At 46.0% G+C, this 15,399-nt stretch overlaps 13 non-coding genes across 13 annotated transcripts; all 13 read right to left on the reverse strand.

Moving 5' to 3' along the window:
• Positions 1-382: 382 nt before the first annotated feature.
• Positions 383-501, reverse strand: trnal-caa (transfer RNA leucine (anticodon CAA)). Its single transcript has 2 exons — positions 464-501; positions 383-428 (listed from the first exon to the last, which is right to left on the reverse strand). It is a non-coding gene; the product is annotated as a tRNA-Leu (tRNA).
• A 1,830-nt stretch (positions 502-2,331) lies between these two features.
• trnal-caa (transfer RNA leucine (anticodon CAA)) lies at positions 2,332-2,450 on the reverse strand. The gene is made up of 2 exons: positions 2,413-2,450; positions 2,332-2,377 (listed from the first exon to the last, which is right to left on the reverse strand). It is a non-coding gene; the product is annotated as a tRNA-Leu (tRNA).
• Positions 2,451-4,215: 1,765 nt separating this feature from the next.
• trnal-caa (transfer RNA leucine (anticodon CAA)) lies at positions 4,216-4,334 on the reverse strand. Its single transcript has 2 exons — positions 4,297-4,334; positions 4,216-4,261 (listed from the first exon to the last, which is right to left on the reverse strand). It is a non-coding gene; the product is annotated as a tRNA-Leu (tRNA).
• An 882-nt stretch (positions 4,335-5,216) lies between these two features.
• Positions 5,217-5,334, reverse strand: trnal-caa (transfer RNA leucine (anticodon CAA)). Its single transcript has 2 exons — positions 5,297-5,334; positions 5,217-5,261 (listed from the first exon to the last, which is right to left on the reverse strand). It is a non-coding gene; the product is annotated as a tRNA-Leu (tRNA).
• An 877-nt stretch (positions 5,335-6,211) lies between these two features.
• trnal-uaa (transfer RNA leucine (anticodon UAA)) lies at positions 6,212-6,317 on the reverse strand. Its single transcript has 2 exons — positions 6,280-6,317; positions 6,212-6,257 (listed from the first exon to the last, which is right to left on the reverse strand). It is a non-coding gene; the product is annotated as a tRNA-Leu (tRNA).
• A 799-nt stretch (positions 6,318-7,116) lies between these two features.
• On the reverse strand, positions 7,117-7,235 carry trnal-caa (transfer RNA leucine (anticodon CAA)). The gene is made up of 2 exons: positions 7,198-7,235; positions 7,117-7,162 (listed from the first exon to the last, which is right to left on the reverse strand). It is a non-coding gene; the product is annotated as a tRNA-Leu (tRNA).
• An 877-nt stretch (positions 7,236-8,112) lies between these two features.
• Positions 8,113-8,218, reverse strand: trnal-uaa (transfer RNA leucine (anticodon UAA)). The gene is made up of 2 exons: positions 8,181-8,218; positions 8,113-8,158 (listed from the first exon to the last, which is right to left on the reverse strand). It is a non-coding gene; the product is annotated as a tRNA-Leu (tRNA).
• A 799-nt stretch (positions 8,219-9,017) lies between these two features.
• trnal-caa (transfer RNA leucine (anticodon CAA)) lies at positions 9,018-9,136 on the reverse strand. Its single transcript has 2 exons — positions 9,099-9,136; positions 9,018-9,063 (listed from the first exon to the last, which is right to left on the reverse strand). It is a non-coding gene; the product is annotated as a tRNA-Leu (tRNA).
• An 882-nt stretch (positions 9,137-10,018) lies between these two features.
• On the reverse strand, positions 10,019-10,124 carry trnal-uaa (transfer RNA leucine (anticodon UAA)). The gene is made up of 2 exons: positions 10,087-10,124; positions 10,019-10,064 (listed from the first exon to the last, which is right to left on the reverse strand). It is a non-coding gene; the product is annotated as a tRNA-Leu (tRNA).
• Positions 10,125-10,928: 804 nt separating this feature from the next.
• trnal-caa (transfer RNA leucine (anticodon CAA)) lies at positions 10,929-11,047 on the reverse strand. Its single transcript has 2 exons — positions 11,010-11,047; positions 10,929-10,974 (listed from the first exon to the last, which is right to left on the reverse strand). It is a non-coding gene; the product is annotated as a tRNA-Leu (tRNA).
• Positions 11,048-11,929: 882 nt separating this feature from the next.
• Positions 11,930-12,035, reverse strand: trnal-uaa (transfer RNA leucine (anticodon UAA)). Its single transcript has 2 exons — positions 11,998-12,035; positions 11,930-11,975 (listed from the first exon to the last, which is right to left on the reverse strand). It is a non-coding gene; the product is annotated as a tRNA-Leu (tRNA).
• Positions 12,036-12,829: 794 nt separating this feature from the next.
• trnal-caa (transfer RNA leucine (anticodon CAA)) lies at positions 12,830-12,948 on the reverse strand. Its single transcript has 2 exons — positions 12,911-12,948; positions 12,830-12,875 (listed from the first exon to the last, which is right to left on the reverse strand). It is a non-coding gene; the product is annotated as a tRNA-Leu (tRNA).
• An 882-nt stretch (positions 12,949-13,830) lies between these two features.
• Positions 13,831-13,949, reverse strand: trnal-caa (transfer RNA leucine (anticodon CAA)). Its single transcript has 2 exons — positions 13,912-13,949; positions 13,831-13,876 (listed from the first exon to the last, which is right to left on the reverse strand). It is a non-coding gene; the product is annotated as a tRNA-Leu (tRNA).
• Positions 13,950-15,399: the final 1,450 nt, after the last annotated feature.

The following is a 15,399-nucleotide window of genomic DNA, read 5'->3' on the forward strand; positions in this document are numbered from 1 at the left end:
CTTGCAAAGAATTGCCAAGTTAGGCATGAATTTAGTTGTGATTGTTCCCAAGATGTCACATTCTTGGACACAGTTGGTCCATTGCAGCATGGTGCGCAATGGGATAGAAAGGTGGAGTGGTAGAAAGCAATGTGGAATGCTGCAGCGAGGTGGGAACAATGCTTTGCTAAGTACGCTGCCTGTGAAATGTAATCTGCATGTTTGATTGGAGCAGGTAATTGGGTGCATGATATTTGAGAGAGGCATTTCAAAAAGGTTTCAAGTTGTGTGTTGTTTTTATTTGTAAATAAATGAAGTGGTAAAAGGTGGCAGATGTCAATGACAGCAGGGTGATGCGGAGATTGTGAGGCTGGCGATCGCATGTTGGTGTTGGAAAGGACAATGTCAGGAGTGGGATTTGAACCCACGCCCCTAAAAAGGGACCAGAAATCACCAGGCTTAAACAAGGCAAGGAAACAAACTCCTTGAATCTGGTTCCTTAGACCACTCGGCCATCCTGACAAATTGCTGCTGCGGTTACCCTTTTCCACTGTGTGCTGCTTATTCTGCACTCGAACTGGCCTGGAGCACACCCATTTCATTTGTGCACAATCAGGCCACAACCATCAATACATCACACCTGTTTCAACAGGCAGTGGCAAACATTCACCCTTCCCGCACCATAAACAATTTTCAGGCACGCTGCATCTGTACGCCAAGAACATTTTACATCATTTTCAAAAACATCTCACTCACTTTTCCATCGACAGCCTCAACAAATCCAAGCAACACAGCTGCCATCCAAAACACACCACAATCCAAACATCTTTCCCAATTCACATTTTACACTCTCATTCCCAGACCTTTCTTTCATTCTCAACACATTCACGCGATACATCTGTGAAGCCTGCTCCCCACACAATGAACAGCATTTCCTCATCTTGCCGGTTGTAAACAGTGGCTAGTGGCATTCGTCTGAACATTTAGCCTTGAAAGTCCCAACATTCATGGGCCACAATTCTGGCTAATCTGTGCCTCTGATATGGGAGTGACTTGAAGTGTCAGCATCTCTGGTTACCTTGCAAGGACTCGCCAAAGTAAGACAGTTGAATTCAGTTGTGTTTGTTCACAAGATGTCGCATTCTTGGACACTGTTGGCCCGTTGCTGAGAAGCAGCAGTGTGCGCAATGGGATTGAAAGGTAGATTGGTGGAAAGCAATAAGGAATGCAAGGTGGTAACAATGTTCTTTGCTGCCTGTGTAATGTAATCTGCATGTTTGAGCGCAGCAGTGTGATTGGGTGCATAATGTTGGAGAGAAGCATGTTAGTTTTCAATCTTTGTATGTGAAACCGTATCATTCACATACAAAGGTTGAAAACTAACATGCCTTGTTGATTGTTGATTTGCAAATAACGTTGAAGTCGGAAAAGGAGAATGTCAAGAGTGGGATTTGAACCCACAACCCTTGAAAGGGACCAGAAATCATCAAGTCCTCAACGGCTGTTTAAGTCCGGCGCCTAAGACCACTCGGCCATACTGACAACTTTCGTGTACAGCTGCTGTTTTCCACTGTGTGCGACGTATTCTGCATTCTAGCTGGCCTGGAGCACACCCAACCCCTTTTTGCAGAAACAACCACAACCATTAATTCAGCGCAACGGATTGAAGTGGCGGTGTCGATCATTCTCCTTTGCTGCACCGCAAACAATCTTCAGCCACACACCTTTCTTTGATTCCCAAGACATTAACGTGTTATATCTGCAAAGCCCGCTCGTCACACAATGAACAGCATTTCCTCATCCTGGACATTGAAAGAGGTGAACATGCACCCGTGGCCGATGGCATTGATCAAACCATTTCCACCTGATATTCCCAACCTTCAAAGGCATCAATTCTGGGTAATCTGTGCCTGTGATAAGTGAATCTCTTGAAATGGCAGCATCTCTGGTGTCCTTGCAAAGAATTGCCAAGTTAGGCATGAATTTAGTTGTCATTGTTCACAAGATGTCACATTCTTGGACACTGTTGGTCCATTGCATCTGTTGGTCCATTGCAGCATGGTGCGCCATGGGATAGAAAGGTGGAGTGGTAGAAAGCAATGTGGAATGCTGCAGCGAGGTGGGAACAATGCTTTGCTAAGTACGCTGCCTGTGAAATGTAATCTGCATGTTTGATTGGAGCAGGTAATTGGGTGCATGATATTTGAGAGAGGCATTTCAAAAAGGTTTCAAGTTGTGTGTTGTTTTTATTTGTAAATAAATGAAGTGGTAAAAGGTGGCAGATGTCAATGACAGCAGGGTGTTGCGGAGATTGTGAGGCTGGCGGTGGCATATTGGTGCTGAAAAGGACAATGTCAGGAGTGGGATTTGAACCCACGCCCCTAAAAAGGGACCAGAAATCACCAGGCTTAAACAAGGCAAGGAAACACACTCCTTGAATCTGGTGCCTTAGACCACTCGGCCATCCTGACAAATTGCTGCTGTGGTTACCCTTTTCCACTGTGTGCTGCTTGTTCTGCACTCGAACTGGCCTGGAGCACACCCATTTCATTTGTGCACAATCAGGCCACAACCATCAATACATCACACCTGTTTCAACAGGCAGTGGCAAACATTCACCCTTCCTGCACCACAAACAATTTTCAGGCACGCTGCATCAGTACGCCAAGAACATTTTACATCATTTTCAAAAACATCTCACTCACTTTTCCATCGACAGCCTCAACAAATCCAAGCAACACAGCTGCCATCCAAAACACACCACAATCCAAACATCTTTCCCAATTCACATTTTACACTCTCATTCCCAGACCTTTCTTTCATTCTCAACACATTCACGCGATACATCTGTGAAGCCTGCTCCCCACACAATGAACAGCATGTCCTCATCTTGCCGGTTGTAAACAGTGGCTAGTGGCATTCGTCTGAACATTTCGCCTTGAAAGTCCCAACATTCATGGGCCACAATTCTGGCTAATCTGTGCCTCTGATATGGGAGTGACTTGAAATGTCAGCATCTCTGGCTACCTTGTAAGGAATCGCCAAAGTAAGGCAGTTGAATTCAGTTGTGTTTGTTCACAAGATGTCGCATTCTTGGACACTGTTGGCCGGTTGCTGAGAAGCAGCAGTGTGCGCAATGGGATTGAAAGGTAGATTGGTGGAAAGCAATAAGGAATGCAAGGTGGGAACAATGTTCTTTGCTGCCTGTGTAATGTAATCTGCATGTTTGAGCGCAGCAGTGTGATTGGGTGCATAATGTTCGAGAGAGGCATGTTAGTTTTCAATCTTTGTATGTGAATGATACGGTTTGCATTGTTGATTTGCAAATAACGTTGAAGTCGGAGAAGGTGAATGTTAGGATGTCCCTTGAAAGGGACCAGAAATCATCAAGTCCTCAACGGCTGCTTAAGTCTGGCGCCTTTGACCACTCGGCCAGCCTGACAACTTTTTTGTGCAGCTGCTGTTTTCCACTGTGTGCTACGTATTCTGCATTCTAGCTGGCCTGGAGCACACCCAATCCATTTTTGCACAAACAACCACAACCATTAATTCAGCGCAACGGATTGAAGTGGCGGTGTCGATCATTCTCCTTTGCTGCACCGCAAACAATCTTCAGCCACACACCTTTCTTTGATTCCCAAGACATTAACGTGTTATATCTGCAAAGCCCGCTCGTCACACAATGAACAGCATTTCTTCATCCTGGACATTGAAAGAGGTGAACATGCACCCGTGGCCGGTGGCATTGATCGAAACATTTCCACCTGATATTCCCAACCTTCAAAGGCATCAATTCTGGATAATCTGTGCCTGTGATAAGTGAATCTATTGAAATGTCAGCATCTCTGGTGTCCTTGCAAAGAACTGCCAAGTTAGGCATGAATTTAGTTGTCATTGTTCACATTCTTGGTTATTGTTGGTCCATTGCATCTGTTGGTCCATTGCAGCATGGTGCGCAATGGGATAGAAAGGTGGAGTGGTAGAAAGCAAAGTGGAATGCTGCAGCGAGGTGGGAACAATGCTTTGTTAAGTGCGTTGCCTGTGAAATGTAATCTGCATGTTGGATTGGAGCATGCGATTGTGTGCATGATATTTGAGAGAGGCATGTTAGGTTTCAAGTTGTGTTGTTTTTATTTGTAAATAAATGAAGTGGTAAAAGGTGGCAAATGTCAATGACAGCAGGGTGTTGCGGAGATTGTGAGGCTGGCGGTGGCATATTGGTGCTGAAAAGGACAATGTCAGGAGTGGGATTTGAATCCACGCCCCTAGAAAGGGACCAGAAATCACCAGGCTTAAACGAGGCAAGGAAACACACTCCTTGAGTCTGGCACCTTAGACCACTCGGCCATCCTGACAAGTTGCTGCTGTGTCCACAGCTTTTGCACTGTGTGCTGCTTATTCTGTACTCGAACTGGCCTGGAGCACACCCATTTCATTTGTGCACAATCAGGCCACAACCATCAATACATCACACCTGTTTCAACAGGCAGTGGCAAACATTCACCCTTCCCGCACCATAAACAATTTTCAGGCACGCTGCATCTGTACGCCAAGAACATTTTACATCATTTTCAAAAACATCTCACTCACTTTTCCATCGACAGCTTCAACAAACCCAAGCAACGCAGCTGCCATCCAAAACACACCACAATCCAAACATCTTTCCCAATTCACATTTTACACTCTCATTCCCAGACCTTTCTTTCATTCTCAACACATTCACGCGAGACATCTGTGAAGCCTGCTCCCCACACAATGAACAGCATGTCCTCATCTTGTCGGGTGTAAACTGTGGCTAGTGGCATTCGTCTGAATATTTTGCATTGAAAGTCCCAACATTCATGGGCCACAATTCTGGCTAATCTGTGCCTCTGATATGGGAGTGACTTGAAATGTCAGCATCTCTGGCTACTTTGCAAGGAATCGCCAAAGTAAGGCAGTTGAATTCAGTTGTGTTTGTTCACGAGATGTCGCATTCTTGGACACTGTTGGCCCGTTGCTGAGAAGCAGCAGTTTGCGCAATGGGATAGAAAGGTAGATTGGTGGAAAGCAATAAGGAATGCAAGGTGGGAACAATGTTCTTTGCTGCCTGTGTAATGTATTCTGCATGTTTGAGCGCAGCAGTGTGATTGGGTGCATAATGTTTGAGAGAGGAATGTTAGTTTTCAATCTTTGTATGTGAATGATACGGTTTGCATTGTTGATTTGCAAATAACGTTGAAGTCGGAAAAGGTGAATGTCAGGAGTGGGATTTGAACCCACGCCCCTAAAAGGGACCAGAAATCACCAGGCTTAAACGAGGCAAGGAAACACACTCCTTGAGTCTGGCGCCTTAGACCACTCGGCCATCCTGACAAGTTGCTGCTGTGTCCACAGCTTTTGCACTGTGTGCTGCTTATTCTGTACTCGAACTGGCCTGGAGCACACCCATTTCATTTGTGCACAATCAGGCCACAACCATCAATACATCACACCTGTTTCAACAGGCAGTGGCAAACATTCACCTTTCCCGCACCATATTTTCAGGCACGCTGCATCTGTACGCCAAGAACATTTTACATCATTTTCAAAAACATCTCACTCACTTTTCCATCGACAGCTTCAACAAACCCAAGCAACGCAGCTGCCATCCAAAACACACCACAATTCAAACATCTTTCCCAATTCTCATTTTACACTCTCATTCCCAGACCTTTCTTTCATTCTCAACACATTCACGCGAGACATCTGTGAAGCCTGCTCCCCACACAATGAACAGCATGTCCTCATCTTGCCGGGTGTAAACTGTGGCTAGTGGCATTCGTCTGAATATTTTGCCTTGAAAGTCCCAACATTCATGGGCCACAATTCTGGCTAATCTGTGCTTCTGATATGGGAGTGACTTGAAATGTCAGCATCTCTGGCTACCTTGCAAGGAATCGCCAAAGTAAGGCAGTTGAATTCAGTTGTGTTTGTTCACAAGATGTCGCATTCTTGGACACTGTTGGCCCGTTGCTGAGAAGCAGCAGTGTGCGCAATGAGATTGAAAGGTAGATTGGTGGAAAGCAATAAGGAATGCAAGGTGGGAACAATGTTCTTTGCTGCCTGTGTAATGTAATCTGCATGTTTGAGCGCAGCAGTGTGATTGGGTGCATAATGTTTGAGAGAGGCATGTTAGTTTTCAATCTTTGTATGTGAATGATACGGTTTGCATTGTTGATTTGCAAATAACGTTGTAGTCGGAAAAGGTGAATGTCAGGAGTGGGATTTGAACCCACGACCCTTGAAAGGGACCAGAAATCATCAAGTCCTCAACGGCTGCTTAAGTCTGGCGCCTTTGACCACTCGGCCAGCCTGACAACTTTTTTGTGCAGCTGCTGTTTTCCACTGTGTGCTACGTATTCTGCATTCAAGCTGGCCTGGAGCACACCCAATCCATTTTTGCACAAACAACCACAACCATTAATTCAGCGCAACGGATTGAAGTGGCGGTGTCGATCATTCTCCTTTGCTGCACCGCAAACAATCTTCAGCCACACACCTTTCTTTGATTCCCAAGACATTAACGTGTTATATCTGCAAAGCCCGCTCGTCACACAATGAACAGCATTTCTTCATCCTGGACATTGAAAGAGGTGAACATGCACCCGTGGCCGGTGGCATTGATCGAACCATTTCCACCTGATATTCCCAACCTTCAAAGGCATCAATTCTGGATAATCTGTGCCTGTGATAAGTGAATCTCTTGAAATCTCCAGAGTGCATCTCTGGTGTCCTTGCAAAGAATTGCCAAGATAGGCATGAATTTAGTTGTCATTGTTCACATTCTTGGATATTGTTGGTCCATTGCATCTGTTGGTCCATTGCAGCATGGTGCGCAATGGGATAGAAAGGTGGAGTGGTTGAAAGCAATGTGGAATGCTGCAGCGAGGTGGGAACAAGGCTTTGCTAAGTGCGCTGCCTGTGAAATGTAATCTGCATGTTGGATTGGAGCATGCGATTGTGTGCATGATATTTGAGAGAGGCATGTTAGGTTTCAAGTTGTGTTGTTTTTATTTGTAAATAAATGAAGTGGTAAAAGGTGGCAAATGTCAATGACAGCAGGGTGTTGCGGAGATTGTGAGGCTGGCGGTGGCATATTGGTGCTGAAAAGGACAATGTCAGGAGTGGGATTTGAACCCTCGCCCCTAGAAAAGGACCAGAAATCACCAGGCTTAAACGAGGCAAGGAAACACACTCCTTGAGTCTGGCGCCTTAGACCACTCGGCCATCCTGACAAGTTGCTGCTGTGTCCACAGCTTTTGCACTGTGTGCTGCTTATTCTGTACTCGAACTGGCCTGGAGCACACCCATTTCATTTGTGCACAATCAGGCCACAACCATCAATACATCACACCTGTTTCAACAGGCAGTGGCAAACATTCACCCTTCCCGCACCATATTTTCAGGCACGCTGCATCTGTACGCCAAGAACATTTTACATCATTTTCAAAAACATCTCACTCACTTTTCCATCGACAGCTTCAACAAACCCAAGCAACGCAGCTGCCATCCAAAACACACCACAATCCAAACATCTTTCCCAATTCACATTTTACACTCTCATTCCCAGACCTTTCTTTCATTCTCAACACATTCACGCGAGACATCTGTGAAGCCTGCTCCCCACACAATGAACAGCATGTCCTCATCTTGCCGGGTGTAAACTGTGGCTAGTGGCATTCGTCTGAATATTTTGCCTTGAAAGTCCCAACATTCATGGGCCACAATTCTGGCTAATCTGTGCCTCTGATATGGGAGTGACTTGAAATGTCAGCATCTCTGGCTACCTTGCAAGGAATCGCCAAAGTAAGGCAGTTGAATTCAGTTGTGTTTGTTCACAAGATGTTGCATTATTGGACACTGTTGGCCCGTTGCTGAGAAGCAGCAGTGTGCGCAATGGGATTGAAAGGTAGATTGGTGGAAAGCAATAAGGAATGCAAGGTGGGAACAATGTTCTTTGCTGCCTGTGTAATGTAATCTGCATGTTTGAGCGCAGCAGTGTGATTGGGTGCATAATGTTTGAGAGAGGAATGTTAGTTTTCAATCTTTGTATGTGAATGATACGGTTTGCATTGTTGATTTGCAAATAACGTTGAAGTCGGAAAAGGTGAATGTCAGGAGTGGGATTTGAACCCACGACCCTTGAAAGGGACCAGAAATCATCTAGTCCTCAACGGCTGCTTAAGTCTGGCGCCTTAGACCACTCGGCCATCCTGACAACTTTTTTGTGCAGCTGCTGTTTTCCACTGTGTGCTACGTATTCTGCATTCTAGCTGGCCTGGAGCACACCCAATCCATTTTTGCACAAACAACCACAACCATTAATTCAGCGCAACGGATTGAAGTGGCGGTGTCGATCATTCTCCTTTGCTGCACCGCAAACAATCTTCAGCCACACACCTTTCTTTGATTCCCAAGACATTAACGTGTTATATCTGCAAAGCCCGCTCGTCACACAATGAACAGCATTTCTTCATCCTGGACATTGAAAGAGGTGAACATGCACCCGTGGCCGGTGGCATTGATCGAACCATTTCCACCTGATATTCCCAACCTTCAAAGGCATCAATTCTGGATAATCTGTGCCTGGGATAAGTGAATCTCTTGAAATCTCCAGAGTGCATCTCTGGTGTCCTTGCAAAGAATTGCCAAGTTAGGCATGAATTCATTTGTCATTGTTCACAAGATGTCACATTCTTGATCCATTGCATCTGTTGGTCCATTGCAGCATGGTGCGCAATGGGATAGAAAGGTGGAGTGGTTGAAAGCAATGTGGAATGCTGCAGCGAGGTGGGAACAATGCTTTGCTAAGTGCGCTGCCTGTGAAATGTAATCTGCATGTTGGATTGGAGCATGCGATTGTGTGCATGATATTTGAGAGAGGCATGTTAGGTTTCAAGTTGTGTTGTTTTTATTTGTAAATAAATGAAGTGGTAAAAGGTGGCAAATGTCAATGACAGCAGGGTGTTGCGGAGATTGTGAGGCTGGCGGTGGCATATTGGTGCTGAAAAGGACAATGTCAGGAATGGGATTTGAACCCACGCCCCTAGAAAGGGACCAGAAATCACCAGGCTTAAACGAGGCAAGGAAACACACTCCTTGAGTCTGGCGCCTTAGACCACTCGGCCATCCTGACAAGTTGCTGCTGTGTCTACAGCTTTTTCACTGTGTGCTGCTTATTCTGTACTCGAACTGGCCTGGAGCACACCCATTTCATTTGTGCACAATCAGGCCACAACCATCAATACATCACACCTGTTTCAACAGGCAGTGGCAAACATTCACCCTTCCCGCACCATAAACAATTTTCAGGCACGCTGCATCTGTACGCCAAGAACATTTTACATCATTTTCAAAAACATCTCACTCACTTTTCCATCGACAGCTTCAACAAACCCAAGCAACGCAGCTGCCATCCAAAACACACCACAATCCAAACATCTTTCCCAATTCACATTTTACACTCTCATTCCCAGACCTTTCTTTCATTCTCAACACATTCACGCGAGACATCTGTGAAACCAGCTCCCCACACAATGAACAGCATGTCCTCATCTTGCCGGGTGTAAACTGTGGCTAGTGGCATTCGTCTGAATATTTTGCCTTGAAAGTCCCAACATTCATGGGCCACAATTCTGGCTAATCTGTGCCTCTGATATGGGAGTGACTTGAAATGTCAGCATCTCTGGCTACCTTGCAAGGACTCGCCAAAGTAAGGCAGTTGAATTCAGTTGTGTTTGTTCACAAGATGTCGCATTCTTGGACACTGTTGGCCCGTTGCTGAGAAGCAGCAGTGTGCGCAATGGGATTGAAAGGTAGATTGGTGGAAAGCAATAAGGAATGCAAGGTGGGAACAATGTTCTTTGCTGCCTGTGTAATGTAATCTGCATGTTTGAGCGCAGCAGTGTGATTGGGTGCATAATGATTGAGAGAGGAATGTTAGTTTTCAATCTTTGTATGTGAATGATACGGTTTGCATTGTTGATTTGCAAATAACGTTGTAGTCGGAAAAGGTGAATGTCAGGAGTGGGATTTGAACCCACGACCCTTGAAAGGGACCAGAAATCATCACGTCCTCAATGGCTGCTTAAGTCTGGTGCCTTAGACCACTCGGCCATCCTGACAACTTATTTGTGCAGCTGCTGTTTTCCCCTGTGTGCTACGTATTCTGCATTCTAGCTGGCCTGGAGCACACCCAATCCATTTTTGCACAAACAACCACAACCATTAATTCAGCGCAACGGATTGAAGTGGCGGTGTCGATCATTCTCCTTTGCTGCACCGCAAACAATCTTCAGCCAATCACCTTTCTTTGATTCCCAAGACATTAACGTGTTATATCTGCAAAGCCCGCTCGTCGCACAATGAACAGCATTTCTTCATCCTGGATATTGAAAGAGGTGAACATGAACCCGTGGCCGGTGGCATTGATCGAACCATTTCCACCTGATATTCCCAACCTTCAAAGGCATCAATTCTGGATAATCTGTGCCTGTGATAAGTGAATCTCTTGAAATCTCCAGAGTGCATCTCTGGTGTCCTTGCAAAGAATTGCCAAGTTAGGCATGAATTTAGTTGTCATTGTTCACAAGATGTCACATTCTTGGACATTGCTGATCCATTGCATCTGTTGGTCCATTGCAGCATGGTGCGCAATGGGATAGAAAGGTGGAGTGGTTGAAAGCAATGTGGAATGCTGCAGCGAGGTGGGAACAATGCTTTGCTAAGTGCGCTGCCTGTGAAATGTAATCTGCATGTTGGATTGGAGCATGCGATTGTGTGCATGATATTTGAGAGAGGCATGTTAGGTTTCAAGTTGTGTTGTTTTTATTTGTAATGAAGTGGTAAAAGGTGGCAAATGTCAATGACAGCAGGGTGTTGCGGAGATTGTGAGGCTGGCGGTGGCATATTGGTGCTGAAAAGGACATTGTCAGGAGTGGGATTTGAACCCACGCCCCTAGAAAGGGACCAGAAATCACCAGGCTTAAACGAGGCAAGGAAACACACTCCTTGAGTCTGGCGCCTTAGACCACTCGGCCATCCTGACAAATTGCTGTTGTGTCCACAGCTTTTGCACTGTGTGCTGCTTATTCTGTGCACGAACTGGCCTGGAGCACACCCATTTCTTTTGTGCATAATCAGGCCACAACCATCAATACATCACACCTGTTTCAACAGGCAGTGGCAAACATTCACCCTTCCCGCACCATAAACAATTTTCAGGCACGCTGCATCTGTACGCCAAGAACATTTTACATCATTTTCAAAAACATCTCACTCACTTTTCCATCGACAGCTTCAACAAACCCAAGCAACGCAGCTGCCATCCAAAACACACCACAATCCAAACATCTTTCCCAATTCACATTTTACACTCTCATTCCCAGACCTTTCTTTCATTCTCAACACATTCACGCGAGACATCTGTGAAGCCTGCTCCCCACACAATGAACAGCATGTCCTCATCTTGTCGGGTGTAAACTGTGGCTAGTGGCATTCGTCTGAATATTTTGCATTGAAAGTCCCAACATTCATGGGCCACAATTCTGGCTAATCTGTGCCTCTGAGATGGGAGTGACTTGAAATGTCAGCATCTCAGGCTACCTTGCAAGGAATCGCCAAAGTAAGGCAGTTGAATTCAGTTGTGTTTGTTCACAAGATGTCGCATTCTTGGACACTGTTGGCCCGTTGCTGAGAAGCAGCAGTGTGCGCAATGGGATTGAAAGGTAGATTGGTGGAAAGCAATAAGGAATGCAAGGTGGGAACAATGTTCTTTGCTGCCTGTGTAATGTAATCTGCATGTTTGAGCGCAGCAGTGTGATTGGGTGCATAATGTTTGAGAGAGGCATGTTAGTTTTCAATCTTTGTATGTGAATGATACGGTTTGCATTGTTGATTTGCAAATACCGTTGTAGTCGGAAAAGGTGAATGTCAGGAGTGGGATTTGAACCCACGACCCTTGAAAGGGACCAGAAATCATCACGTCCTCAACGGCTGCTTAAGTCTGGCGCCTTAGACCACTCGGCCATCCTGACAACTTATTTGTGCAGCTGCTGTTTTCCGCTGTGTGCTACGTATTCTGCATTCTAGCTGGCCTGGAGCACACCCAATCCATTTTTGCACAAACAACCACAACCATTAATTCAGCGCAACGGATTGAAGTGGCGGTGTCGATCATTCTCCTTTGCTGCACCGCAAACAATCTTCAGCCACACACCTTTCTTTGATTCCCAAGACATTAACGTGTTATATCTGCAAAGCCCGCTCGTCACACAATGAACAGCATTTCTTCATCCTGGACATTGAAAGAGGTGAACATGCACCCGTAGCCGGTGGCATTGATCGAACCATTTCCACCTGATATTCCCAACCTTCAAAGGCATCAATTCTGGATAATCTGTGCCTGTGATAAGTGAATCTCTTGAAATCTCCAGAGTGCATCTCTGGTGTCCTTGCAAAGAATTGCCAAGTTAGGCATGAATTTAGTTGTCATTGTTCACAAGATGTCACATTCTTGATCCATTGCATCTGTTGGTCCATTGCAGCATGGTGCGCAATGGGATAGAAAGGTGGAGTGGTTGAAAGCAATGTGGAATGCTGCAGCGAGGTGGGAACAATGCTTTGCTAAGTGCGCTGCCTGTGAAATGTAATCTGCATGTTGGATTGGAGCATGCGATTGTGTGCATGATATTTGAGAGAGGCATGTTAGGTTTCAAGTTGTGTTGTTTTTATTTGTAATGAAGTGGTAAAAGGTGGCAAATGTCAATGACAGCAGGGTGTTGCGGAGATTGTGAGGCTGGCGGTGGCATATTGGTGCTGAAAAGGACAATGTCAGGAGTGGGATTTGAACCCACGCCCCTAGAAAGGGACCAGAAATCACCAGGCTTAAACGAGGCAAGGAAACACACTCCTTGAGTCTGGCGCCTTAGACCACTCGGCCATCCTGACAAGTTGCTGCTGTGTCCACAGCTTTTGCACTGTGTGCTGCTTATTCTGTGCTCGAACTGGCCTGGAGCACACCCATTTCATTTGTGCACAATCAGGCCACAACCATCAATACATCACACCTGTTTCAACAGGCAGTGGCAAACATTCACCCTTCCCGCACCATAAACAATTTTCAGGCACGCTGCATCTGTACGCCAAGAACATTTTACATCATTTTCAAAAACATCTCACTCACTTTTCCATCGACAGCTTCAACAAACCCAAGCAACGCAGCTGCCATCCAAAACACACCACAATCCAAACATCTTTCCCAATTCACATTTTACACTCTCATTCCCAGACCTTTCTTTCATTCTCAACACATTCACGCGAGACATCTGTGAAGCCTGCTCCCCACACAATGAACAGCATGTCCTCATCTTGCCGGGTGTAAACTGTGGCCAGTGGCATTCGTCTGAATATTTTGCTTTGAAAGTCCCAACATTCATGGGCCACAATTCTGGCTAATCTGTGCCTCTGATATGGGAGTGACTTGAAATGTCAGCATCTCTGGCTACCTTGCAAGGAATCGCCAAAGTAAGGCAGTTGAATTCAGTTGTGTTTGTTCACAAGATGTCGCATTCTTGGACACTGTTGGCCCGTTGCTGAGAAGCAGCAGTGTGCGCAATGGGATTGAAAGGTAGATTGGTGGAAAGCAATAAGGAATGCAAGGTGGGAACAATGTTCTTTGCTGCCTGTGTAATGTAATCTGCATGTTTGAGCACAGCAGTGTGATTGGGTGCATAATGTTTGAGAGAGGCATGTTAGTTTTCAATCTTTGTATGTGAATGATACGGTTTGCATTGTTGATTTGCAAATAACGTTGTAGTCGGAAAAGGTGAATGTCAGGAGTGGGATTTGAATCCACGCCCCGAGAAAGGGACCAGAAATCACCAGCCTTAAACGAGGGAAAGAAACACACTCCTTGAGTCTGGCGCCTTAGACCACTCGGCCATCCTGACAAGTTGCTGCTGTTTCCACAGCTTTTGCACTGTGTGCTGCTTATTCTGTACTCGAACTGGCCTGGAGCACACCCATTTCATTTGTGCACAATCAGGCCACAACCATCAATACATCACACCCGTTTCAACAGGCAGTGGCAAACATTCACCCTTCCTGCACCATAAACAATTTTCAGGCACGCTGCATCTGTACGCCAAGAACATTTTACATCATTTTCAAAAACATCTCACTCACTTTTCCATCGACAGCTTCAACAAACCCAAGCAACACAGCTGCCATCCAAAACACACCACAATCCAAGCATCTTTCCCAATTCACATTTTACACTCTCATTCCCAGACCTTTCTTTCATTCTCAACACATTCACGCGATACATCTGTGAAGCCTGCTCCCCACACAATGAACAGCATGTCCTCATCTTGCCGGTTGTAAACTGTGGCTAGTGGCATTCGTCTGAATATTTAGCCTTGAAAGTCCCAACATTCATGGGCCACAATTCTGGCTAATCTGTGCCATGAGGTCATGTTGCAGCTGTGCAAAACTCTGGTGCGGCTGCATTTGGAGTATTGCGTGCAATTCTGGTCGCCGCATTATAGGAAGGATGTGGAAGCATTGGAAAGGGTGCAGAGGAGATTTACCAGAATGTTGCGATTTCGGCGGCGGCGGTGCGCAGGGGCCTTCTGGGAGGTGAGTAGTGAATTTAAAAACTCTTACCTTTACAGGAGCAGCCCTTTGGATTTCGGCGGCAGCGGTGCGCAGGGGCCTTCTAGGAGGTGAGTAGCGACTTTAAAACCACTTACCTTTACAGCAGCAGCCCTTTGGATTTCGGCGGCAGCGGTGCGCCGGGGCCCTCTGGGAGGTGAGTAGCAACTTTAAAACCACTTACCTTTACAGGAGCAGCCCTTTGGATTTCGGCGGCAGCGGTGTGCAGGGGCCTTCTGGGAGGTGAGTAGCGACTTTAAAACCACTTACCTTTACAGGAGCAGCCCTTTGGATTTCGGCGGCAGCGGTGCGCAGGGGCCTTCTGGGAGGTGAGTAGTGAATTTAAAAACTCTTACCTTTACAGGAGCAGCCCTTTGGATTTCGGCGGCAGCGGTGCGCAGGGGCCTTCTGGGAGGTGAGTAGTGAATTTTATAACTCTTACCTTTACAGGAGCAGCCCTTTGGATTTCGGCAGCAGCGGTGCGCAGGGGCCTTCTGGGAGGTGAGTAGTGAATTTAAAAACCCTTACCTGGTCCCGTGTCTGTTCTTTTCTGTTTTATTTGTTTTTACATAAGGCGGGAACTGGAAGTTCGACCCGTGGACCACTGGGAAGTCCGTCCCCCCCCAACCAATAAATTCTGGTGGAGAGGAAACCCGAGACACTACACGTGTAGTGTCTCCCACCCGCCCTCCTCCTCTAACCTAATAATAAGACCCATTGGTGTGAGATAAGTGCCATATTATATTA

Source organism: Scyliorhinus torazame, chromosome 1, assembly GCF_047496885.1.
Source record: "Scyliorhinus torazame isolate Kashiwa2021f chromosome 1, sScyTor2.1, whole genome shotgun sequence".
Taxonomy (NCBI): domain Eukaryota; kingdom Metazoa; phylum Chordata; class Chondrichthyes; order Carcharhiniformes; family Scyliorhinidae; genus Scyliorhinus; species Scyliorhinus torazame.